The sequence below is a fragment of the Callorhinus ursinus genome, unplaced genomic scaffold (assembly GCF_003265705.2).
Source record: "Callorhinus ursinus isolate GAN/ISIS: 27379988/994484 unplaced genomic scaffold, GSC_fseal_2.0 scaffold87, whole genome shotgun sequence".
Classification (NCBI taxonomy): domain Eukaryota; kingdom Metazoa; phylum Chordata; class Mammalia; order Carnivora; family Otariidae; genus Callorhinus; species Callorhinus ursinus.
In genome coordinates, this window is record NW_027397149.1 from 1,991,000 (window position 1) to 2,015,668 (window position 24,669).

The 24,669-nt window shown below is 51.5% G+C and overlaps 1 protein-coding gene across 5 annotated transcripts in view; it reads left to right on the top strand.

The window, feature by feature from the left end:
• The window catches only part of GSG1L (GSG1 like), a 201,910-nt gene that overhangs the window by 139,243 nt on the left and 37,998 nt on the right, over nucleotides 1-24,669 (top strand). The window lies entirely within an intron of this gene.

Sequence of the window (24,669 nt, forward strand, 5' to 3'; positions counted from 1 at the left end):
GAGTTGGAGGAGCCTTCTAGGACACAGCTTAGTGGCAGTATGCTGCGTTAAAGGCTACCCCACAGGCATGAACAGCATTGTAGGCATCTGGAGCACTTGGAAAAGTGACGGGGCCTCTGCAGAGGTGACAAATTGACTGTTCTTTGAACAAAGATCAGTGAAGAGTGGGGAAAGGCATTTCGGGCCGAAGGAACAGCAGGTGCAAAGGCAAGGAGGCACAATGGGGCTTGGAGCATAGTTCGCCTGGAATCCATAGTTCACCTGCGGCTTTGATAAGAGCTTGAGCATGGGGGGTGCGGGGAGAGATAACGCTGGAGAGGCTGCCATGCTTGGCAGTTCAGACGTCTCTCTGGAGGCAGTGGGAACCAGGGATGGTTCTAGATCGGGGGAGGCGAGATGGTCAGGAGTGCCCTTTCAGAAGGTCCTGCTCTGTTTCTCTGCCAGTTAGGACAACCTCCTCCCTTTGACTCACAGGTGGAGGGACTATGATGTGCTTCCAGGACAGTGTTTCTCAACCTTGTTTTCATTATTGCTTTCCTAGGAGCCTTGTTAGAAGTTTTTCTTCCTAATTGTCCCTTCCTCCATGAAATTTTCACTCTACAGGTATACTGTGTATCTGCTTACATATTAAATGTATGTCTGTGCTTTCTAGATAAAAAGAGTTAGGTTTTTTTTGTTGTTTTGTTTTTGTTTTTGTTTTTTTTTTGCACGTACAGGTGACTCTTGAACCCATGGGGGTTAGGGGTGCTGAGCTCCCATGTAGTTGAAAATCCATGTATAGCTTTTAACTCCCCCAAAACTTAACTATGAATAGCCTACTGTTGACTGGAAGTCTTACTGACAACATCAGTAGTCAATTAGCACACATTTGGTATGTTATTGTATTATATCCTGCATTCTTACGATAAAGCAAGCTAGAGAAAGAAAATGTAATTAAGAATATCACAAGAAAGAGAAAATACTTCTACCGTACTGTACTTACTGAAAAAAAATCCACATTGGAAGTGCAGTTCAAACCCATGTTCAAGGTTGACCACTGTTGGTGGCCTGTCAGGCTGAGTAAGACTGACTCTGGAGGAGTTAAGCCGTGCTCTGGGAACCTGGGGGCTGGTGTCTGCCCTCCTCGGATTGGCTGGCTGTGTGTCTTTGCTGACCTGACTAGTTGTTCTGTGCGATTTAATTTGCCTCCATGGAGCACCCCTGATGCTCCCTCCGTGTCTGTGCTGGACCCAAGGTGGCAGATCTGAGCGAGTGGGGCATGGCCCAGCTTTCTATGAGCTTCTTGCCGGGGCGGAGGGGAGCAGAAGGGGGAGATAGGCTGCCAAAGATGGGGGTGGATTGTCATCATCCTGGGGATGCTCAGAAAGATTGAGCCTGCAGAAAGATTGGGCCCCAGTGAGAACTGGAGATTTTTGTTTTTAAATTCCAGTTATCGAGAAAGTTGATCATTGCTGGGGGGAATGTGAAATGCTAACAGCCACTCTGGAAAATAGTTTGGCAGTTCCTTTCAAAAGTAAAAATGGACCCAGCAATTGCATTCTTGGGCATTCATCTCAGAAAAAGGAAGACTTATTTTCACGCAGGAACTTGTACATGAATGTTCATAGCAGCTTTATTTGTAAGAGCCTCAAACTGGAAACTAACCAAACGTCCTTCAATAGATGAATGAATATATAAACTGTGGTATATCCACACCACGGAATACTACTCAGCAACAAAAAGGAACCAACTACTAGAAATGACAAGAGTTGGTGAGGACATGTGGAGAAGAGAGAACCCTTGTGCACTGTTGCTGGGAATGCAAACAGGTGCAGTCACTCTGGAAAACCATATGGAGTCCTCAGCAAATTAAAAATAGAATTACCATATGATCCAGTAATTGCACTACTGGGATTCACCCAAAGGAAATAAAAACACTAATTTGAAAAGATATATGCACCCCTATGTTTTTTGCAGCATTATTTACAACAGCCAAGACATGGAAGCAGCCCAAGTGTCCATCAATAGATAAATGGATAAAGAAGCTGTGATATATCCCATACGATGAAATATTACTCAGCCATAAAAGAGAAGGAGATCTTGCCATTTGCAACAACATGGATGGGTCTAGAGGGTATAATGCTAAGTGAGTAAGTCAGACAGGGAAAGACAAATACCATATGATTTCACTTATATGTGGAATTTTAAAAAAACAAAACAAATGAACAAACAAAAAACCAGACTTTTAAATACAGAGAACAAACTGGTGGTGGCCAGAGGGGAGGGGGGCGAAGGGACGGGCGAAATAGGTGAAGGGGATTGAGAGGCACAAATTTTCAGTTACAAAACAAGTCATGGGGTTGACAAGTATGGCATAGGGAATACGGTCAATAATATTGTATGGTGACAGATGGGGACGACACTTATCGTGGTGAACACTGGTAATGTGTAGAGTTGTTAAATCCCTATGTTATACACCTGAAACAAATATAACGTTGCATGTCAACTATATTTCAATAATAAATTTTTTTTAAAAAAGGAACCAAGTACTGATATACACAATTTGGGTGGACCTCAAGGAAATTAAGCTGAATGGGAAAAGCCAGTCTCAGAGGATATGTAGGCCATGATTCCATTTATGTAACATTTGTGCGATAACAGTTACAGACATGGAGAACAGACTGGTGGTTGCTAGGGATTAGGGGTAGCAGGCTGATGGGTGTAGCTGTAAAGGGGCAATATTAGGGGGTCTTGGGATGGTACAGTCGAGTATCTTAATATGGTGGTTGGTAGGCAAGGCTGCACATGTGACAGAATTGTACAGAGCTATGCACACACACACACACACACACACACTCATAGGTGCATGCATAACTGGTGAAATCTGAATCAACCCTATGGGTTGGGTCAAGGGCAATTTCTTGACTGCCATATTGTATTCTAGGACCATACAAGTTGTGTCTTAACAGTGGGGGAAGGTTGTGCAAGACATTCTTGTATATTTCTTCACAACCTCCTGCAAATCAATAATTATTTCAGAGTAAGAAGTTTTGTTTTGTTTTGTTTTGTTTTTAAAATTCCAGTTACCCGAGGGGCGCCTGGGTGGCTCCGTTGGTTAAGTGACTGCCTTCGGCTCAGGTCATGATCGGGGTCCTGGGATCAAGTCCTGCATTGGGCTCCCTGCTCAGCGGGGAGTCTGCTTCTCCCTCTCCCACTTCCCCCTGCTTATGTTCCCTCTCTCGCTGTCTCTCTCTGTCAATTAAATAAATAAATAAAATCTTTTAAAAAAATAAAATAAATTCCAGTTACCTGAGTTAGAAGGTGCCTTAGAGGTGATCTAGTTGGAAGCCTGCCCTTTTTGTGTTCCCTAAGCCTCTTGGCCTGCACCCACCTGTGGCGTTATTCTCACCTGTCTGTGGCAGGTCCCAGGAGATCAGAAGCTGAACCAGAACATTCCTGAGTCTGGAGCCCCAGGAGAGCAGGTGATGCCAAACTCAGGAGGACTGGGAGGCCCAGAAGGCACTGTTCTGTCCCTCCCTGCCTTTGCTTGGGCCCTTCCCGCTGCCTATCTCCTTCTTCCCCTCCTCCCGCTGCCCCTCCTGGGTGAGCGCATGCTGACCTTGCCAGTCTCAGCTCCAAGCTCACCTCCTTTCCCGGGCCTTCCCCACGCCCAGGTAAAATGGACCTTTCTCTCCCTCAGGTCCCTTTCAGGGGTTGAAAAGATAAATGCCTTCAGTGGCCTGGGAGGAAATACGGGTGAGAGCAGGAATACAGCAGGAATGGCACAGGTGGGGCCTGTGAGGCTCCATGACCACAGGCCCCAACTAAATGGCATAGCTCCCGTCAGACTGCGGAGGGTCGCCGAAGGGAAATGTGGACCCACTGTCACCAGAGTTTCTGATTTTTACACGAGAAACCAAAACTCCCATATTTTAATGGAAATTCTCCAGATTTTTAAGTGTTGGCAAAAAAAAAAATTCAATTTTTTATAGCTCTAGCCAACATCTGCAGGTTGGATTCATCCCATGGGCTGCCAGTTTTAGATACAGCTTATGTCTTTCTATTTTAGTATTTGTAATAATTGATTTTACTTCACTATTTATGTCATCCTCCTCATTAGCCTTGGGGGAATGGCCATGCCTTAGTCATAGCTGTATCCCCAGTGGCTGGTCCAGTGCTTTGCATATAGAGGACACTTAATAAACATTTGTTGAATGAATGAGCTGGGATGTTAGAAGCAAGTCAGGGCCTGCAGAGGAGTCTGAAGATTCTAGAAGGGAACCGGGGTCTGTCAGCTGGGGGTAGCCAGCGTGTCTTCAGGAGGTAGGGGTGAGGGGAGGCTGCATCCTGTCCTTGGCCTCGCTGAGGCTGGTCACGGTGACTGAAATTCTGCCACATCCTCTGCATGCTCTGGAGGCAAGGGTTGGGGGAATATGCAGGCCACTGGGCCTTTCATACAAATGAGCCTGGCCCCAGGTACAGGGCCAGGCAGAAATTGGTCTTTGGGGGATAGGAGGAGGTGAGAATTTTAATAAGTTTAATAAAAACTGGAAGAAGAACCCACAGTCCTGGAACTTCTCCGTTCTAGCAGTTTTAAATGACTTAGGGGAGTGGATGTAGCAAGGGATGCTGGGTGCTCAGGGGCCTGGTCTCAGGGGAAACATGAAGAGGCCCAGGCACTGGTCCAAGGGAAGGCTGGACTCTGAGGGGCATGGTGGAAGTTGTCCTGGAGGTATGGCCAGGAAGGAGCAGGGCCTGGGTGTGTGGCCAAAGTGGGGCAAGGCCCGGGCATGAGACCTTAGGTGGAAACCAGGTCAGTGGGCAGGGCAGCTGGAGATCCTCAGGAAGAGCATGCTCCCTCCTCTCCCCAGTGGCCAGGACTTCAGCCAGCTAGGGGCTGTACAGGCATAGGATGCAACTCCAGGCAAGTGGGTTGGGGAGGGAACTAGGCAGGGAAATTGAGGCCAGAGCCCTGTTGTAGAGGAGAAGGCCATGCTCTGAAGTCTCTTACATGTGGTAGGGGGCCAGGGGGGTGGGGCCCAGGGTGGGTAGGGGGACAGGGGGGAAGGACTTAGTGTCGGGACTGGAGTTTTCCATTAACTGGAGGGAATGAGACTCCAAGGGACTCCTGGGACAATTGATGGCCAGGGCTCACTAGTCTGTATGTCCCTGACTGATTGAGGCAGGAGCCAGGCCCACCCTCTACTCCCAGGATTTCCCTCCATGTCGCCCATATGCCAGGCACTCTCCTTGCTAGAGCGTGAGCTTTAGGGCAAGCTTGGATCTCTCTCGTCTTTCCTATATCCCTAGTCCCTGACACAAAGGTGGCCTTCATAAATGGTTGTTCATGAGATGGTTATAACAGAACCTGCCTTACAGTAACCTAAGAGGGTGCCTGTATGTGGGAGGGGTACATGGGGCAGACATCAGAGCCTTCCTGCCCCTCAAATAGGCAGCTGTCTCCTTGCCCCTGGGCCAGGGTGGGCCACCAATAGAGAATGGAGGGGGTTAGGCATGAGCTACATTTATCAGCCTGAGTTCCCTTCTTGGGAGGCTGGAGACTCCCTAAGAAGTGCTCCATCACAGGTGTGGAAGTGAAGGTGGGAAGCCATGCTGTGTGAGGATGAAGGGCAGACTGCCTGGGTGTGGATTCTCATCTCACCACCGTGTGTCTTTGGTCGAGTTCTCTATTTTCCCTGAGCCTTAGTTACCCCTTCCCCAAACAAGATAATAGTCCCACCATTGGTCCCTACGACATGGACGGGTTGCAAGGATTTAAGCAGTGAGCGTGTACTGAGTACTTAGCACGGTGCCTGGTATGTGGTTGGCTGTCAGGATGATGACTGTAAGAGAATCGGTAATATCACGGCAATTTGGGGATTTTCCTGGTAGCAGCGATTTGGCATTACGGTGGCAATGTATGTAGTTCATGTAAGGGGGGAGGGGGACCCAGACCAGGCCAGACACAGAGATGGAAGGATGTGTCTGAGATACCCAGAGACAGAGAATCATAGAGATACACGGAGACAGAGATACTTAGAGATAGAGGGAAAGACAGACGTACAGGGAAAAACAGAGGAAGGGAATAGAGACACAGAGAGGCAGAACTAGAGAGAGACAGAAGGAGAGAGAGAGAGAGAGAGAGAGAGGCTATGAAAATACATTAACTGCCTGTGGTTATAGCACAAGTGGGGGTGGGGGTGATGGCGCATCCAAGCCCTGCCGTTCCTATTTATCCGCTTCTGCCTCCATCTCCACCCTGTGGCAGTTTTTGAATTCCCCAGGGACTGAGAAGGCCTGTAAGGCCCCCAGTCCAGCAGACAGAACAGCCAGGGCTTGGATCCCAGGTGGTATTGGGGCAGGGCACACTTAACCAGGGTGACCAGGAGGGTCTAAAGCCAAAGAGGCCTGTGGATGATTCTGTCTTGATGAATCCAGTTCAGGCAAACAGGCTCTGAGGTCCAGGCCGGGAGCGGGAAGGCACTAGGTGGATCTGGAGCAGAGTAGAATTGAGGAAGGTCCGGGAGGTTGCTGGACTGGAGCTGAGTATGGCCAGGAGCCCAGTGCGTGGGGGTGGGCTGGGCCGCCTCACAGAAGAGCGCTTGGGTTGGCACCCTCTTGGTCTCCAGAGGAGACCCATGCTGTTCGTCCTGCCTGAAACACTGTTCCTCCTTTTTCCTGCCTTCCCCTCAAGCCCCAGGTCAGGTAACCTCTCCTTGTGAAGCCTTCTTTCACTTCTACCGGTTTCTTGTCTATCCTTCTGGAATTGTTCTAAATTTAAAAATGTATATATGGTAGCACAGTGCGCTCATTTTTCTGTGCCTTGCTTTTTTCACTTAATATTTCTTGGGGGTCATTTTTGGTCAGTATATTTTAATCTACCCAGTTCTTTTTCACTTGTGGATTATTAACTTAGTCAATATTTACTGAGCACCTTCTATGTGTCAGGCACTGTTCTAGGCACTAGAGACACAACAATGAACAAAATAGGCACCATTTATGTTCCAGGGAGCTGCTGTGCTAGTAGGGAGAGATATTTAATAGTTAAATATACGAATGACATGTTAGGTGGGATGAGGGCTATAAAGAGGGGGAGGGGTATCCTTTATACTGTGATAAGGGGAGGCCATTATGGTAAAGAGACATTTGAGCAGAGACCTGAAGGAAGTTGAGTTAGTTATTGGTGTGTAACAGGTTACCTCCAAACTTAGCAGTTTTGTGGGTCAGGGATCTAGGCACAGATGAGTTGGAAACTCTGGCTCCAAGTCTCTCATGGATTGTAGTCAAGCTATGGGTCAGGGCTGCGGTCACCTCAGCGCTTGCCTGGGGCTGGAGCATCCACATACAAGCTCACGCTCACGGTTGTGGCAGCTTCGGTTCCTCATGGGCTGGCCTCCTAGGCCTCTCCCAAGGGCTGCTTGCAACAGAGCAGCTTGCTTCCCCCAGCAGAAGTGATCCAAGAAAGAGAAAGAGAGAGAATAATGCTAAGGAAAGAGCGAGAGAGAGCCCAAGACGGAAGCCACGGTGTTTTTCAAACCCAACATCAGAAGTGACATTCCATCACATCTGTATTCTGTCAGTAAGTCCAGCCCATACTCTATGGGAGGGGATTTCATAATGATTCCACAATGAGGCAGGGATCATTCTAGGCCATCCTGGAAGCTGCCTACTACAGAAGTGGAGATCCGAGGGAAGAACGGCTCAGGTAGAGGGATTGCAAGGGCAAAGGCCCTGAGGTAGGAATATGCCTGGCACACTGAAGGGCCAAGGAGGCCAGAGTGGCTGGAGAGGAGTGAAAGAGTGGAAGTAGTACAGGAGGCCCAGTCAGGGACAGAGACATAGATTTCTGTTGCCAACACTTAACCCATTGGTTGGTGGACTTTTGGGGTGATTTCAACCCTCTGCTGCAATAAATATCCTTGTCTGGATGTCCTTGTCCACCTGGGCAAATATGTCTGGAGGTAAATCCCGAGCAGTGGAATTACTGGGTCAAAAGGAAGGTGCATTTTCAGTTTTGGCAACCATTGCCAAATTTCCCCTCCCAAGAGCTGACCTTCCTGCTCGCCTCCTCCGAGGATCCTTCATGCCCTTGCCTTCACTGGTGCCTGCCTTGGCCTGGTGTCCTCTCCTGGCTGTTTCACACTAAAGGTTTGTACTGTCTCCCCAGGCTCCCGTCTTCCCTCCATCCTGGTTCCCTCCCCCAGACGGCCTATGCTGCTGCAGATGGCTGGGGAGCCTAAGAGCCCCTTGGAGGACACTTCCCTTTGATGGAAATTCTTCGCACTTGGAAAGCCCTTCTCACAAACGGTATCTTCTATGTGCTTTTCCCAGGTGTTGGAAATTCCCCGATGGCTATTTTGAGACAATGAGTTGAGTGTGTGCTTGGCTACCATTTATTTCTGGGAAGGTGGCTGGCTGGCAGAATCTGCCAAAGGACAGAGCACCGAGAACACCTGGCCTGGAAGGAGAGGTTGCTGCTCCCTTGTGCTCCCCCTCTGCGTAAAGCTGAGCCACGCACGGCCACGTGACATTTACAAGGCCTGGCGAGGCCTGGGGGCTCTGAGACCCACTGGGTTGAGACCACATACAAGTCAACCAACATCTACCAAGCATGCCCCGTGTGCTCTGTGCCTTTGTGGCTCGGATGACTAAGTGGGGGAAGTGTCACTTGCATGCTTAAAAGCTTCTAGTGGCTTCCCGTTGTGTTCTGAATAAAATCCCAACCCCTCCCCGAACTGGCCCTTCGATACCTTCCTATACCCCCTCACCCCTTCACTCCACAGGCTCCAGCCATACTGAGCCCTTCTCCCCATCCAAAGGCCTTGGCAATCTCTGTTCCCTCTGCTTGGGACTGTCACCAGGCTTTTTCACAATCAACTCCTCCTTATCCTTCAGATTCTGGTTTGAAGCCCCTTCCCAGAGAGGCCTTCCCTGATGATCTAATCTGAAGTAGCTTTCTCCAGCCACTCTGTCTCCTCCTTCTGTTTCTTCCTGGAAATTGCATCTTTATTGTCTTTTCCCCCCACTTGACTGTCAGCTCCATGAGGACAGGGACTCTGTCTTCCTCTCCACTGTGTCCCCAAGACTTAGAAACACATCTGGCACACAGTAGGTCCTCAAAGAATATTGGTTGTATGAGTGGATATGCCTGGGTATTAGTCTCACTTTCCAGATGAGGAAATGGGGGTTCAGAGTTGTTAAGTGACTTGTTCATGGACACACAGCTGGGAAGTTGCAGAATTGAGATTCAAACCCAGGTGTGTCTGACTCCAACCTGGTGCTCTCTCCCCTGCTGGATGGCCAGACAGACATTGCTGGCTGTCCAGAGATGACTGGTGGGTGTCAGGCCAATGTTTGAAACTTGAAGAATAGTGGTGTCTGTGGGTAGGTGTGCTGGGGGTTCGGGAAGCAGGCTGGAATGAGGGGCTTGTGCCCTCCTCAACCTCCCCGCTTTGGATAGAGCCACACCATATACTGCCCTGTAATACTACACACCCTGGCCACGCCTGTGGGCTCTGAGACCCACTAGGGTGGAGACCACCTAAGAGTCAACCAGTGACAAGACCAGCAAGGTCTGGGTCACCATCTGGGTCACTGATGGCTCTCAGTCCCTCCTCCTCCCCAGCCACATTTCCATTTTTCTTACCATCATCCTTAGTCATATCATACCTTAGTCATACTCCTGAGGTTCAGGTTGCTTGGGAGGGCAGTGCTGGTGTCCTTTATCTGGAGAATCTGGCCCTTCCAGGGGCAGCAGAGAAATATTCAGGGGTGCCCACTCTGGAGCTAGCCCACTTGGCTCTCCACACAATCCTTACCCTTTCTGAGCCTCTGTCTCCTTATCTGTTAAAGAGAGAGTAACAGTTCCTCCTTCATAAGATCCCCCAGCAGGGTCAATGAGAGGGTGCTTGCAGATGCCTGTCTTGCATGCACAGTCAAGAAGCCCATGAAGTAGCTCCATATCAGTCACCGTGTAGCCCAGGCATTGCCCTTCGAGGCCTTCTTCCTTCCTCAAAGTCTGCCTAGGGTACCCCCATGCCGCAACGTCTCTCACATTGCCACCACACTTCCCAGTTGCTTGCTCTCCTCCATTCTTCTCCATGAGGACACGCACATCATTCCTGAACTCCCTTTGCAGGGACAAGTCACGTCCAAGCAAAGGTATCAGTAAGGGTGTTATAAATTGACCTGGGACACAGCTTTCTGTCCCATGCTCTGTGGGTGAGCAGAGTGAGCTCAGAGTGGTGGAGCAGAGGGCTTGGGGAAAGCTAGCAGGGGTGGGACAGGAAGAGCTCAGACTCTATGTGCCAGCATCCAAGGATGTCTGACCCAGCAGATGGAGCACTGCGACAGGAGGCCTGGGGTCAGGTTGGCGTGAGGCACGGCAGTGGCCAGTGTAGCCTCCACATCCACTCCACACTATGCTCTAGGCACTGTTCTGCGTGCTCATGGCTCATTCCTATAACCAGGTGGGGAAACTGAGGTGCAGAGCATTTAACAGAATTGCCCAGATCACATGGTCTGTAAGTGTTGAAAGCAGGATTTAGATGCAGGCGGTCTGACTCCAGAGTCCATATTGTCCTGCCCCCCATGACAGCCTCTAAGTGGTCTGCTGGATGAGGGAAGAGTCCCAGCCAGTATATGGGGATGGGAGAAATGGTCTAATCTGGGAGGCAGGGGTGGGGTGATTAGGAGGGTGTATTCCCAAGAGCCCTAGAAGACAGTCAGCTGCTTGGGAGGGAATTGGCAGTTTGGTTAGGGAAGGCATCTGTAAGCTTGGGGGACAGGGTGGGGTACACAGGGCCACTCCTGGGCCAGGCCTAGGGAAGGTGAGCAGACCCGACCTCCGGGAGGCCTGGGTCAGGAACAGGGCAGCTGAGCCTTGCTGGGGCAGACAGGGCCAACTGGGGGAGCTCCAGCTGTCCCCGGGACCTACATAGAGCCACCCCTCCCACTGGCCTCTGCACCATAGCAGCTCACAAACCCAGCTGAGCCTTGATTCCTCGCAGTCTGAGGTCTGGGGGCCTCACAGCTTGGTCTCTGCTCTGAGTACCAGGGATCCCTGATGGGAGCACCTCTTTGACTCCCGGGGCCTTCCTCAGAAGAGAGCTAGGCAGACTCACTCCCACCCAAGATGAGTACGGAGGGGGCAAGTGGACGGTCTCAGGCAGGGACACCAGGGCCGACAGCAGCAAAGGTGACAAAGTGCAGGTCTAGAAGTGATGTCATGGGGCCCCACCTGGCCATCCTCCACGAGCACTCCCCTCCTCCCTGAGATTTGCTCAGACCCAGGCAACCCCAGATGTTAACCCTGCGGGAGCTCTTAGCACGGCCCGGAGGGTGACGGGGACAGCACCCAAGTCCAAGCTCTGCTGTCCCACCGCACTCCAGCTTTGTCCACTTGTCACCTGGCCGAGTGGGGCTCCATCTGGGCTCCTGTCCCGGGAGCGGGGTGGGCCAGGAGGCGCCTCTCTGGGAGCACCCCTGAGCCAGAGGTCAGGAGGACGGGTGCCTGCAGGAGGGAGAGCGGAGCTGCTGGGCTTCCAAGGAGGCAAGGCCCACAGCTCCCCGACTGGCCCATGTCCTCGGGATCCCGCAGCAACTGCTCGCAGTGCACTTCCCGCCTCCCTGCCCCAAATCTGAGCACAGACCTGAGACCCAGGCCTCAGCTTACTTGTCACCTCCCCAAAGGGGCTGGCCCCCTACTTCCTTGGCCAAACTAACTCCCCCACTTCTCCTCATGCCCTCTTTTCCTTCATAGCATTTATTAAACTCTGAATTTCAAGTGTGTTTATTTTCTGTCTTCCTTCCTAAGAACTTCAGCTCTGTGAGGGCAGGGACCTTGTTTGTCTTACACGTTCCTTTATTTCCCGGGCTGCGGGGGGATGGTCAAGTGCTTTGCAAACTGTAGAGGGCCCCAGGAAGGGGAGGGCTGTCCGGAGGTTTTGCTCTCTGGAGCTTTTGCAGCAAGGCGGCTGCTCAGCTCATTTTCCTGGGGCGCAGGCAGTTTCCTGGGCAGTGAAACTCATGGGATAGTACCCCAGTGTCACTGCAGGGAAGTATGACAGCCCAGAGCACTGAAATCTAACTGGCCAGAAGAGTAGGATTTGCATTTCAGCTAATGTGACTGGTGGATGGAAGAGTAGCTTTGGGAGGAATGTTCTCGAGGCTGGCCAGGCATGAGGCGGGGACCCCAAACCCATCACAGTTTTCTCAGTGCAAGCCAGGGTCCCTCAGGGGCCAAATGGGAGGTGAGGGGGAGGCCCACTGCGTGAGACCCGAACACATGGAGTATTCCTGCCTGGAACGTGGGCACACGGACTAGATACTCCTGGGGGAGAGTGACAGAGAGAGAGAACCAGACCGGCAGAGAGAGTCAAAGAGGCAGAAGGAAACGGAAGAAGAGACAGAGGCAGAAAGAGAGAAAAAAGCCAAAGGGAGGGACCTGTGCAGCGGCCCCAGTGAGCAGATGCTTCAGGAGGACAGCGAAATGGGACTGTCTGGTGAGCGGCCCACCCCCAGTGATTTCAGAGCCCCCGGTGCCTTTCCTAATGCAAGCATCTTGCCTCAAAGAGCATGCCTCTAGTGTTTACAGGTTCTTCTCTTTGATGCCACAAGGGCTCCGAAAGTTAAGCCGATTCCTTCCTCTGGTGCCCAACCCAAGAGAGACAATTGGTGGGCAGATTGGAGGCCGGCCGGCCTTGAGCTTCCAAGGGAGAGTGTGTGCTCTCCAGGACGCACCCCCCCTTCTTGGCCCCCAGATTCCCAAGCCTGCCACGAGGTGCGTGGCTGATGGGACACGCCCCAGCCTACGGCCCCCCTTGGGCGCCTGGCAGCCGCTCTCACCTGATCCACCAGTCCTCACGCTTTGTTGTGTGCTTCTCCCTTCATGAAGGCTGCCACGTCCACGGGGACATCACTTCCTTGGCATTTTCCTCTAAATCACTCACTTTTTTTTTTTAAACTTAAATGTATTCAGAAAGGAAGCTTCAGATCACTACCAGAAATGAAAAGCCAGTAGTACTTGCAATAAATAGAAGGGAACTGTAAAACTGGGAAAATAAAAACATCACCATTGTAAAAATGTTTGTGTAGCATCTCAGCCAGTGGTTCCCCCCTCCCCCGGGGTGCAGCTGCCCTCTCCCCACACTCTGGAGATATTTTTGGTTATCACCGCTTGGGAAGAGGGGAGGTGAATGTTCCTGGCATCCAAAGAATGAGTAGAGGCTGGCGATGCCGCTAAACATGCTGAAAAGCCCAGGACAGCCCACCCCCACAACCAGGGGTTATCTGGCCCCGGATGTCAGTAGTGCTGAGGTTTAGAAGTTCTGGTCTAAAATAAGCTTGAGCACCCGAGGGAGGTGTGCCCCACACTTGGGTAGCTCTGACTGGGTTAGCTCCTCGCCCTTCAGGCTCAGCTGCAGCACCCCTCCCCAGGGACGCCTCCCCAGACCCCCAGAGCGGAGAACTCCATGGACATCCACTGCCCATCTCCTGACTCTCTGGCCCTTGGCCTTTGCTCTCTGCCTGTGAGAGCTGCAAGCAGGCAGGGCCCACACCTGTCTTAGTCGTCTTTCCCTAGCCCTGGCTCCTAGCAGGTGCTCCACAGTTACACGTGGGATGAACGAAAGCTGGGTGAAAAAGAAGGGATTCTGCCCCTGGGTCCCCCACTGTCGGCCTGGCAGATACTCTGTCACCTGTGAACTGGACACCCTCCCAGGACTGCTGTGGAAAGGTCCCTAGCAGAGGGAGAGCCCTGGGTAAAGGTTAGGGGCCATCTGCAGGTGGCAGGGGTCCCTGGAGAGATCGGGGGCTCATTGCCTCATTCATTTCTTCTCCCACAGTTTTCGAGTTGTTCCGGGGTAGAGATAATTGCACCCCCTTTCCTCTCAAGTGTCCTGGCCTGGACAGTCAATGACAGGTCCCCCTCACTCTTGGGCCATTGTGTCTAGTGGGGCAGGTGGAGAGTTGAGCAGTCTCTGAGGCTTGAGAGAGCAATCCGCACTGGCTGTCTCTGCCTGGTGCCCGCCGCTCAGAGACCCTGCTCTTACAGGGGGTGCTCAGGCTCTCTGTTGAGCAGCTGGGCCATTTGGCCTCTGAGGGGCCCTGGCTTGCACAGAGAAAACTGTGATGGGTTTGGGGCCCCTGCCTCACGCCTGGCCAGCCTCAAGAACATTCCTCCCAAAGCTACTCTCCCATCCACCAGTCACATTAGCTGAAATGCAAATCCTATTCTGGCTGGAATCTCAAAGTTTTCTTTCTGTGGGAACATATTCCAGGGCCGATGGGGGTGGGGCTGGCTGGGAGCCGCTGGGAAAGCACCCTGTCGGCAGACAGGGCTTCAAGTATCGTGCATCATGCCAGAGTTGAGGCTATTCTCCACAGCCCAAGGCCAGGGCTTGGGTAGAATGTCAAGGCCACATTCGTGGGGCGTGTGAATTTCTAGGGTAGAGATGCAGAAGGCAGCGGGAGAGAGGGCGGGAACTGTGACTTGGGGTGTGGACATGTCAGGGGTGCCTTCCAGCTCTGTCTTGGAGGGCTCTAGGTTGCTCTCCTCATTCCCAGCCAGGCACAGGCCGGGCTGCCTGCTCCCCTTCCTCCTACCATCGTCCTGCAGGTGAGGGCCTGCCCGCTGTCTGGGGTGCTTATGAACATCCAAGACCATTGAAATGGGGATAGTGCATGTGAAGCGTCACATGGGAGCAGGCCCCAGGAGGACATCACTCTTTCTGCACCGGCTGTGTCTGTATGCACATGGCCAGACTGCCAGGGTCTACTGTCCCCTCAGATTGGGAAAGGACCCTTTGTGGGGGCTGCCCCATGTCCCCCCCCCCCCCGCTCCTGGGGAAGTCCAGGAAGGGGCTGCTCTGCTCACGTCTGCATAGTTGACTTCATTCTTTCCTGGGACGCACTATCCTCCCTTCCTCCTCCGTTTCCTCTCACTCTCTCCAAGCAGGCCACTTGACCTGGTGTCCAGGCGGAGGGGAGAGAAGCTGCCTCTGCTTCATCACACATTCTTCCACACCTTTCCAGCGAGCACCGGCATGCAGGCTTTGGAAATCCGCAAAGCTGGAACTTGAACTCCCAGTCTTCTGTGACATCTGTGCTCCAAAGTCATTGAGCTCTTCTCTCTAGTTACCCAAATGAAGGAGGTTAACAGAGAACGCTGGGGCCAGTTGGGGGCACAAATCCATGATTTTTAACATCAGAAATCATCCCAAACTGTCCTGTGCTACCGCAAGACTCACCAGGAACTGAGGTCATGGCCTTGGGGACTCCTTCTAGACCCCCACCTGGCGGGGAGTGTCTGAGCCCATTCGTTGCCACGGGGCTCGATGGAGGTGGTTGGGGCAGACAAGGCTGGTGGCGGTTCAGTAAACCCAGTTCTTGAAATGGGAAGGGCCTCTATTAAACTACCTCTGGTTTGGGCCACTTCACTTTAAAAGGCAACTAGAGAAATGAGCAGAATCCAAACAAGCCTGATGCTAATGACTCAAGTGGTCTGAAAGGGAGACCTTTGCAGGAAGGGCAGAATAATGGCAATGATCTAGCACCACACAGACAAGGTTGAGGGGCGACTCGGTAATTGCCAAGCTCCCACAGGATCCCCTCGAGAAGAAGCCTGCCAGCTCACCCCCTTGTCCTCAGAGGGCAGAGCAAGAAATTAGCTTAAATTGGAGCTGGAAAGATTTAGGTTATGTGTAAGGAGGAACTTTTTAAACCCTGAAATATGCTACCAAGAGAGGCTTCGGGTTCTCGGGAGACTGTCTAAAAATAGCCTGGTCTTTAAAAATAGTTCTGGGCAAGCTTTAAACATAGCCTCAGCTCAGCTTCTTGGTCACGGTTTTCAGAACAAGCGGACCCACTCTATGGGGTGCTCCCCAGGTCAGAGGGCTCGAGGGACAGTCAGAATCAGCCTTTGGTCTCTGTCCGGACAAACATTTGGATGTTTTAGATACTTACAGATAAGGGATTTATTTTCCTGTCTGCCTCCCTGCTGATGGGCGTCATGAAGTTCCAACCTTTCGAATCTCAAAAGTTTTCTTTCTGTGGGCACATATTCCAGGGCCGATGCTAAGTGGGTCAGCCCCACCCGTTACCCCCCAGTCCCTCCCCACTCCTGAGGCAGGACTCTCCAGCGTTCGAGGGTGGGCTGGGAATTCGTCCATCTCAGCAAAGCTCCCACCCCTCCAGGGACCTGCTCACCTGCCTCCTGACCTCAGCAGCCTCCTCCTGGCCGCGTCCTGGTCGCCTGGGAACCTACTCCCTGCCTCCCACCTTCTCATCCCCCACACGCCAGCCAGAGAGATCTTACAGATCAGGCACATCTGATTCTTGCCTTCTTCCTTACAGTTACGTGATTCCTGCCCATTTGACCTCAGGACAGAGCCCAGACTCCCTAGGAGCGCTCCAGACCTTTTCAGGGTCCTGTTTACTCCCCTACCAGCGGCTCCCTCCCCCACGTGCCTGGCCTCACGGCCCTAACAGCCCACCGAGCCACTTTGCCTCTGGGCTCTGCCGGAGCTGGTTGCACTCCCGGGCCCATTCTCTTGGTCCCTCTGAGCCTGCAGCTCTCAGCTTGGAGGTCACCTTCTCTGGGTGACATTCTTTCCTGACCTTCCCATCCAAGCCTGGTCTAGGAGCCCAGTTGGGCTTCCCACGGGCCCCTGGTCTTCCCCCTTGGCTGCCCTGGCCCACACCAGTCCCCAGTGTGTCTGTGTCTCCCACCTCTCCCCCCCCCCCAGGGAATTGGGAGACCAGTTGGCTTGCTCCCAGGGCCTTCCTCCCCTTTTCCCTCCCCCACCTGCCCCGAGCTGGAAGGAGCCTGGTCCACAGCAGGTACTCGATATCTGCTCAGGGACTCATCAACTGAATGTCAGGCCACCCCAGCAGGGGCTTCCCCTTTGCTGCCCTCCTAGCCTATCTCATCCGGTTTCAGCTTCCTCCAGGTCCCCACCAGCCGTGTGATGTCCCCACATGACATGCATGGGATTGTTGGCAAATCCAGATCTGTGCCCACATACACAAGAATATTTATGTAGACATGAATGCTCTCCGAGCGTTCGGAGTAGTAACTTAGCATCTTTAATAATAAACTCTGTTACAAATTAATCAGCTACTTCCCTGATATCTCAATTAAATGGAGCAATGCCCTCAGCATCGTTTGTCCAAACCCTGTAAAAGAGAGGCAGGCCAGATGCAGGACGAGTCCCGAAAGCCTGTTGGGGGAGACCATCATTGCTCCGTATCGTGCCCCAGGCCGCATCCCCAGGCTGCAGAGTGTTCCCGCAGGAAGGGCCACCTGGGCCAGGGTCCACCACACCCCCTCCCCCCAGGGCGGCATCATGGCTAGGCACTCCTGCGTGTCCCTGTCGTGTCGCCTGATCTCACGTGTCGTACAGACCCCACACGTACGGAGTGTGCGTGTTTGTCCGCGCTTCCGCACTCCCCGAAAAGACTATGCCACCCCTTCTCTCACTCCTTAAACACCCCCCTTCCCCGGGCCCACACCTGCTGGTTCACTCTCAGCCGAGGGCCTCGCCCTGCTTGGTGGAGAGGAAGCAGCTCTGGAAACTTCCCTGCCCTTCTTGCCTTCTCTCTGCCCTGCTTCTGCACTCGCCCGGGGGCTCCTCCGACCAGCAGTCTCTCCCCGTCTACTTGATCGCTTGCCGGGAGCACGGGAATGTTCTCTGCCTCCCCTCTTCAGCACCTGTCCCTGAACCCCGCTGTCCCCCCTTTTTCCTGCTTCTCCACGGGCTTTGATGCCTTCTCTGGGATGACTTGGCTGCTTTCTCTCCTCGTTTCAGCCTGTTGTAGCTGAGCGTCTGTCCCCAGTGGCCTGCGTATTGGCAAATCCGACGGTCCCTTCTCTCTCTTCATCTTTGACCTCACGGGCTGCTGCCTCCATCTTGGCATGCATACCTCGCCCGGCCCTGGCGATGCCACACGCCCTTCCTCCTGCTGCCCAGGGACCCTCCTCGGACTGCTCTGCACGCCCCTCTTACTCTGCTCAGCCCCAACATTGTCTCGGCTCCACTGGGGCTTTCTCTTCCTACAACCTCTCTTCAGGTGGTCTCTCCCGGGCCCTTGTCCCTGTGCCAGTGACTCATGCATTTAATCCCCAGCTCGGACTGTTCCCTGCACCCCAGACTTGTATACCCAACTGCTTGCTTGATACATCTCTGCTTAGGTTTGTGATAGACATTTCCAACTAACATGGCCCAAATGGGATTCCGCCTACCCCAACGTCTTCCCTCCTTCATCGTCTTCATCTTAGGAGATGGCACCACCATCTGCCCAGTTAGTTGCCCAGCCCGAAACCCTGGAGGTCATCCTAGGCTCCAGGTACCCTCGCCCCCACGTCCAGCCCATGAGCACGTCCTGTTGGCTCCACCTTCACACGGCAGCTCTGGGCCAAGCAGCGGGCCTCCTGGATGGGCCTCTCAGCCGGGCTCCCTCCTCCACACCCCTCCTCCATCCTCTCTCTTCACCCAGTAACCAGAATGACCTGTAAACATAACCTAGGCCCCCGCTTCTGCCCTCTGCTGGCTTCTGCCACACTCAGAATAAAAGCCAGACTCATCACTGTGGCCTGTAAGGTGCTAGTCGCCACCCACCTTCCTGACCCATCTCCAAACACCTTCTCCTTAGCCCTCTGCAGGAGCCTCCTCTCCCTGCTACCCCAGGTCAGGCCCCTGCCTTCAGCCTCTGCCGGGCCTCTCTCCCTCCAACTGGAGTTCTCTTCCCCAGACATCCCTGTGGCTGCCTCCAGCTCCCATTCAAACCTTTGCTTAAATATCACCTCCCAAGGGACACCTGGGTGGCTCAGTGAGTTGGGCATCTGCCTTCAGCTCAGGTCTTGATCCCAGAGGCCCAGGATCCAGACCCATCTTGGTCTCCCTGTTCAGCAGGAAGTCTGCTTCTCCCTCTGCCTGTCCCCCTGCTTATGCTCTCTCTCTCTCTCTCTCTCTCTCAAATAAATAAATACAATGTTTTAAAAAAAAATCACCTCCCCAGAGAGGCCCTCCCTGATCACCCAGTCTGAGCGGCCCCCGGGATCTCTCCGTCACATTGTCTTATTTTGTTTTCATCATGGCACCTCTCACTACAGGATGTTTTCCTATTAACCTATGGGCTCGTCATCTGGATCTCTCCACTAGAACCTGAGAGCCTTGAGGGCAGGGCCTTGGTCCGTCTGTGTTAGTGGCCTCAAGCACCAGACCAATGTGTGGCATGCGAAAAGCATTTGATAAATATTCATTGACAGATTGAATTAACGAATGATAAATAAATGAATGATGACTTGGATATTGGCTCATGTGGATGACTCGCTCTCCCGAGTTATCAGATCCGGCCCTGCTCTTGCTCATTCCCATATCCCAGACCCAGGACTTTCCACCGGCCGGCCTTATGCCCCGCCCCCACACACCTTGACATCCGTGGTCGTCTTTTCATTTGACACATATCGAACACTTACTGTGTGCTGGGACTACAGATCTGGTCCCTGGACAAGTGTGCCATCTAGAGGGCCTATACGGTGAGTCTCAGGCATTCATTCATTCATTCATTCAAGAAACACTGGTACAGGGCCTCCTTCCTGCCAAGCACTGTTCTAGATGCTTCACAGGTATAAGCCACCTGATACTCATACCAATCTCTGACAGGTGCTGTTATTACTGTGTTACACTTGAGGAAACTAAGGTACAGAAATGGGAGGTCACCTACTCAAGGTTGCATAGCTGGTGAATGACAGAGCTGGAAACTATAGACTCTCTCTCACTTTGTTTCACCCCTGCTTTACCCTGGGCTTAGCTTCTGACCCTCCCAACACTGTCTCTTAATTCTGGGCGCATGCCAGCCCCTTTGGACTTGACAGCTGACTTCCCTTCTTTGGTCTGACCAGCGGAGGGCAGGGCTGGGAGTCCTGGCAGCCCTTCCTGTTGTGGGGTCTGGCAGGCATCACACCCAACCCAGCTCTGGCCCCTCGGTCAGCGTCACCCCCAGTGCTCTCTGAGTCCCCCAGGGGCTGGGAGGAGCCATGGCTGCCTCACCACGTGGGTCATGGGTTCGGGCTCCCGTTTATGGTGTCAGGAGTTGGAAAATGACGTTTACAGCCGTGAGTTTCCTAGCGTGGGGCCCCGCCAGGAAACAGCAGTCGCAGAGCAGGAAAGCCTCATTCATTTAGTTGATGCTAATTTAGGAACTGCAGTAACTCCGCAGAAAGTCACTTTTTCACTCAGAGGAATCGGAAACAGTTCCTTCTGCGGAGGGTTTGTATGACAGATGCTACCATGGACCTCCTTTGCAGAACAGACGTGCTTCCAGAAACACGGGCAAGGGTCGGGTTTTTAAAGGAGAATCTTCAAAATGCAATCAGAGACTCCCACCAGCCTATCTTTGAGTGAATTGTCATTTTCTTAAAGCACAGCCTTTCGTATTTGGGAGTAAATGGAATTCGATTGAGAAATCAATGCTTTTTCAAACTAACAATTTGGAAAATTAATTATTCTGCCAACAGGCTGGCTCTGGCTTCTGGGTCTAGTGAGGAGTCTTCGTTATGTTCCCACTGCCCTAAAACAAGGAGTAGTTGTTCTCATGAAAGTACTCCTTCTTTAGTAGATGCTCATTAGAATTACCTATGTCTACTAATATCCCCATTTTATAGATGAGAAAACCAAGGCACCCAGAGGTCACAGAACTCGGAGAGCATCTGGACTGGCATGATGCAAAAGGAACTGAACAAGTTAGAACAGTGGAGTGTTTGGAGAGCAAGGCCCCCTCCCCCAGAAAGGGACTGGGGAGGGGGCTCAGGAAGGGATCGGGACCCCACCAAAGGCACAAAGCTTCTGGGTAGGGCATCAGTTCCAGGGGGAATGAGCACTGGGCAGTGAGGAGGGGAGGCTTGTCCTCCCAGCTGACAGACTCTCCTGTGAGTTAGAAGGACTAAAACTGTGGCATTGACACAGGAACAGAGGGACATTAGGACACAGACTCGTATACATGTGGGGGTTGGAATATCAGTGTCTTTTAAAGTCAGTGGAGAGGGGCACCTGGGTGGTTCAGTCAGTTAAGCGACTGCCTTTGGCTCAGGTCATGATCCCAGAGTCCTGGGATCAAGTCCTGCGTCGGGCTCCCTGCTCGGCAGGGGGAGTCTGTTTCTCCCCCTCCCCCTGCTCGTGCTCCCTCTCTCACTCTGTCTCTTTCAAATAAATAAATAAATAAATAAATAAATAAATAAATAAATAAATAAAATCTTAAAAAAAAAAGTCAGTGGAGAAAGAACAGGTCATTCTATAAGGATTCAAAACAATTAGCTACTCATTAGAAACAGTTAACACCATTCACCAAGATAAATTCTGGGTGAATTAATATAAAAATATAAGACCGTGTGTTTATGGTGCTGCTTTTCTAAGCTTTTTTTTTTTTAAGATTTTTATTTATTTGAGAGAAAGAGCAGGGGGAGGGGCAGAGGGAGAGGGAGAAGCAGACTCCCCACTGAGCCAGGAGCCTGAAGATGTGGAGCTTGATCCCAGCCCCTGAAGATCATGACTTGAGCCAAAGGCAGATGTTTAACCTATTGAGTCCCCCAGGTCCCCTGACGGTGCTGCTTTTCTAAAAGTAGACACAGGAAGTGAAAACCAAAAAAGAAAAGCCTGGTAAATTTGACGATATCAAATACCAAAATGTATGAGAAAAGCGGCTTTATCATAATTACCAGAACTTGGAGGGAACCAAGATGTCCTTCAGCAGGTAGATGGCCCACAGGTGAGTGATGTGTGATGTGTCCAGACAGTGGAACATCATTCGGTGCTAAAAAGCCATGAAGAGACGTGGGGGGGGACCTTACATGTATATTAGTAAGTGAGAGAAGCCGATCTGAGAAGGCTACACACCATATGATTCCAACTATATGACATTCTGGAAAAGGCAAAACGGTGAAGGCAGTAAAAAGATCAGTGGTTGCCAGGAGTTCAGTAAGGTGGGAGGGAGGGAGGGATGAGTAGGTGGAACATGGGATTTTTAAGGCTGTGAAACTAGTCGACACAGTAATGGTGGATACGTGTCACCAAAGATTGATCAAAATCCATAGACTGTACAACACAAAGAAAACCCTAATGTAAACTAAGTTAATAGTTTAATTTAGTTAATAATTTAGTTAATAATCCTGGATCAGTATTGGGTTGTCAATTGTAATAAACGTCCTACACTGATGGCAGATGTAAATCATATGGGAAACTGTGGGAGTGGCGACTGGGGGGCACAGGGGACCTCTCTGTAAGTTCCCCTCGCTTTTTCTGTAAACCTAAAACTGCTCTAAAGACCAAAGTCTATTAATTAAAAAACAAAAAGATGTCCAGTACATGGGAAAAGGCAAGCACTAAACTCTCGGTAGTCTACACAACAGACAGGATTAGTATCCAGAATACATAAAGAATTCCTACCAGTTGATAATGGAAAATATTTTTTTCTTTTTTAGAAAAAGAAGAAATTGACAAAGGATACAGACAGTGGTAGGAATGGTCAATGAACACGTGAAAAACACCCAAGCTCACTAGTAATGAGGGAAACCCAAAACTTAAAACAATGTTGAAGTGTCATTCTGCGTCATAAAAGAATGACAGTATTTAACGTTTTAGAATCTCCAGTGTTGGTGAAGATTTGGGTAAGGACTCCCAGACAGCTGGCAGAAGCACAAGACAGAGCTACCACGCAGGATCGCGATTCTCCAACATTGACTTAAATTTAAAATACGTACGCTTTATGGCCCAGCAATTCTTACTATTCCCTCTGGAGAAATAGTTGCTTGTAAGCACAAAAAGACTTGCGGAAAGGTGTTCAGTATTATTGCTTGTAGAGCAAAAAGCTGGAAATAACTTAGTATAACTGTCAATTGATTGGATAAATAAAACATGGTACTTCGTTATTAAGGAATCGTATGCATCGGTTCCAAAGAATAAGGTATATCTGTTATGTACCTCTTGGCAAGTTCACCCAGAATTTTTCAAGTAAAGAAAAATAAGATCTCCATATGGCTCACCATTCTTCTCCTCCTTCTAATAGACTGAGCCAGGGCAGAGAGGACCAGAGAGCATGCTGTTGTTGGGTGTGACAGCCCGGGACAGTTCTGCGCCACCTGCCAGGGCACAACTAAAGATGCAGTCTAGGATGTACTCGGGCCTGGCAGGGACAGCCTGGAGGAGGCTAGACCTTTACAAGGCTCCTGTGGGGGCCTCGGCACCTGTCATGGTGCCTGGATTTCTCCCTGGATTTCCTGACTTGAGAGCTCCCTGCCAGCCCGCATCTGCGGTCGGAGAATAGTGACAAGTGTCCATGGGGGGCTGACCCAGGCTCAGAGACGCAGACAGCCACCTCTGCATCCGTGGTCTCCGTTGGGCCCGGGGTCCAGGGACTGGAGTGAGACCCAGAGGTGTGCTGGAGCCTGTTGGCACCAGCTTGTGAGCGCCTCTGCTGTGCTCTGCTTTCGGGGACATCACGTTGGTAGATTGAGATCGGCCATAGTGCAAGTCGTTGCACAATGGAACTTGGCAAATGCTACAGATCAGGGCTTTTCTTTTCCCTCTGGAGAACCAGTTGTTAAACATTTATCTTCACACTGTGGGAACACAGGATGGCCCCCTCCCTCCACTCCCCACACTGGGTTCCAGGATGCAGAGCCCCGCCCCCTCTGTTTCTGTCTCTGCTTAACCTCCACCTCTGCTACCCTTATCTCCATCTTTCTTCTTGCCTCCTCTTCAAGAAGAAGGGAGAGGGTGATCGGGCAACAAGGGGAGGACAGACACATGCTGGGCATCATGGGAAGAGCCCTGGAGTTGAGGGCATTTGGATCTGGGCACCAGTCACAACGACACCAGTGACTCCCTTCGTGACCATGGACAGGCTTTACCACTCTAGGCTCCTGTTTTCTCACCTGTGAAATGGGAACACTCATACGCAGGGCTGCCATATACAGCCTTGCAGGCATGGTTCTGCTTCAACTCCAGGGAGGGACCATGCACATAGACTGCATTGTGAATGGACCCTATGGAGATGTGCAGTGGGCAGCCTGAACAATGGTACATAGTCCTGATTGTGGTACCTCATGATACTTTAGAGGGTGGTTATGAAAAGTAAGAGGTAATAACACAGGGTGCTCAGCCCACAGCAGGTGCACAAGCATGATTGCTTTCCTTTCTTGTTATCTACCCCTTCCCTCCTCAATATCGTATCACTCTATCTTAGGGTTAGGTTCATGAGGGCTCCAGATACCATGGTCCACACGGAGAAAGGCCCCCAGGGTTGGAATAATCCTGCTACATGCCCCCTAGGCACCAACACCGAAGCTGCCTCTCCTCCTTTACCTACCCTTCACCTTACCAGTCACAGTCCTCATCTTAGGGTTCAGAGATTTGAATGAAGCTCGGAGAGTGAAGCTTTGCCCCGCGCCACATGGCGAAAACGTGGAGAAAGAGGATTCCCAGTCTTCCCGGCCAGTGGGGCTCAAAGAGTTTTGACCATGAGCCATAGAAAATCATTTCATGTTTCAGTCACCACACACACAGACATATGCATAGAACTGAAAAGTTTCATAAAACAATATTCACTCTTGTTATACTTGATGGTATCAGATATGCCTATTCTATTCCATTCCATTCTTATTGCTTTTTTTTTTTTTTTTTTTTTTTTTTTACT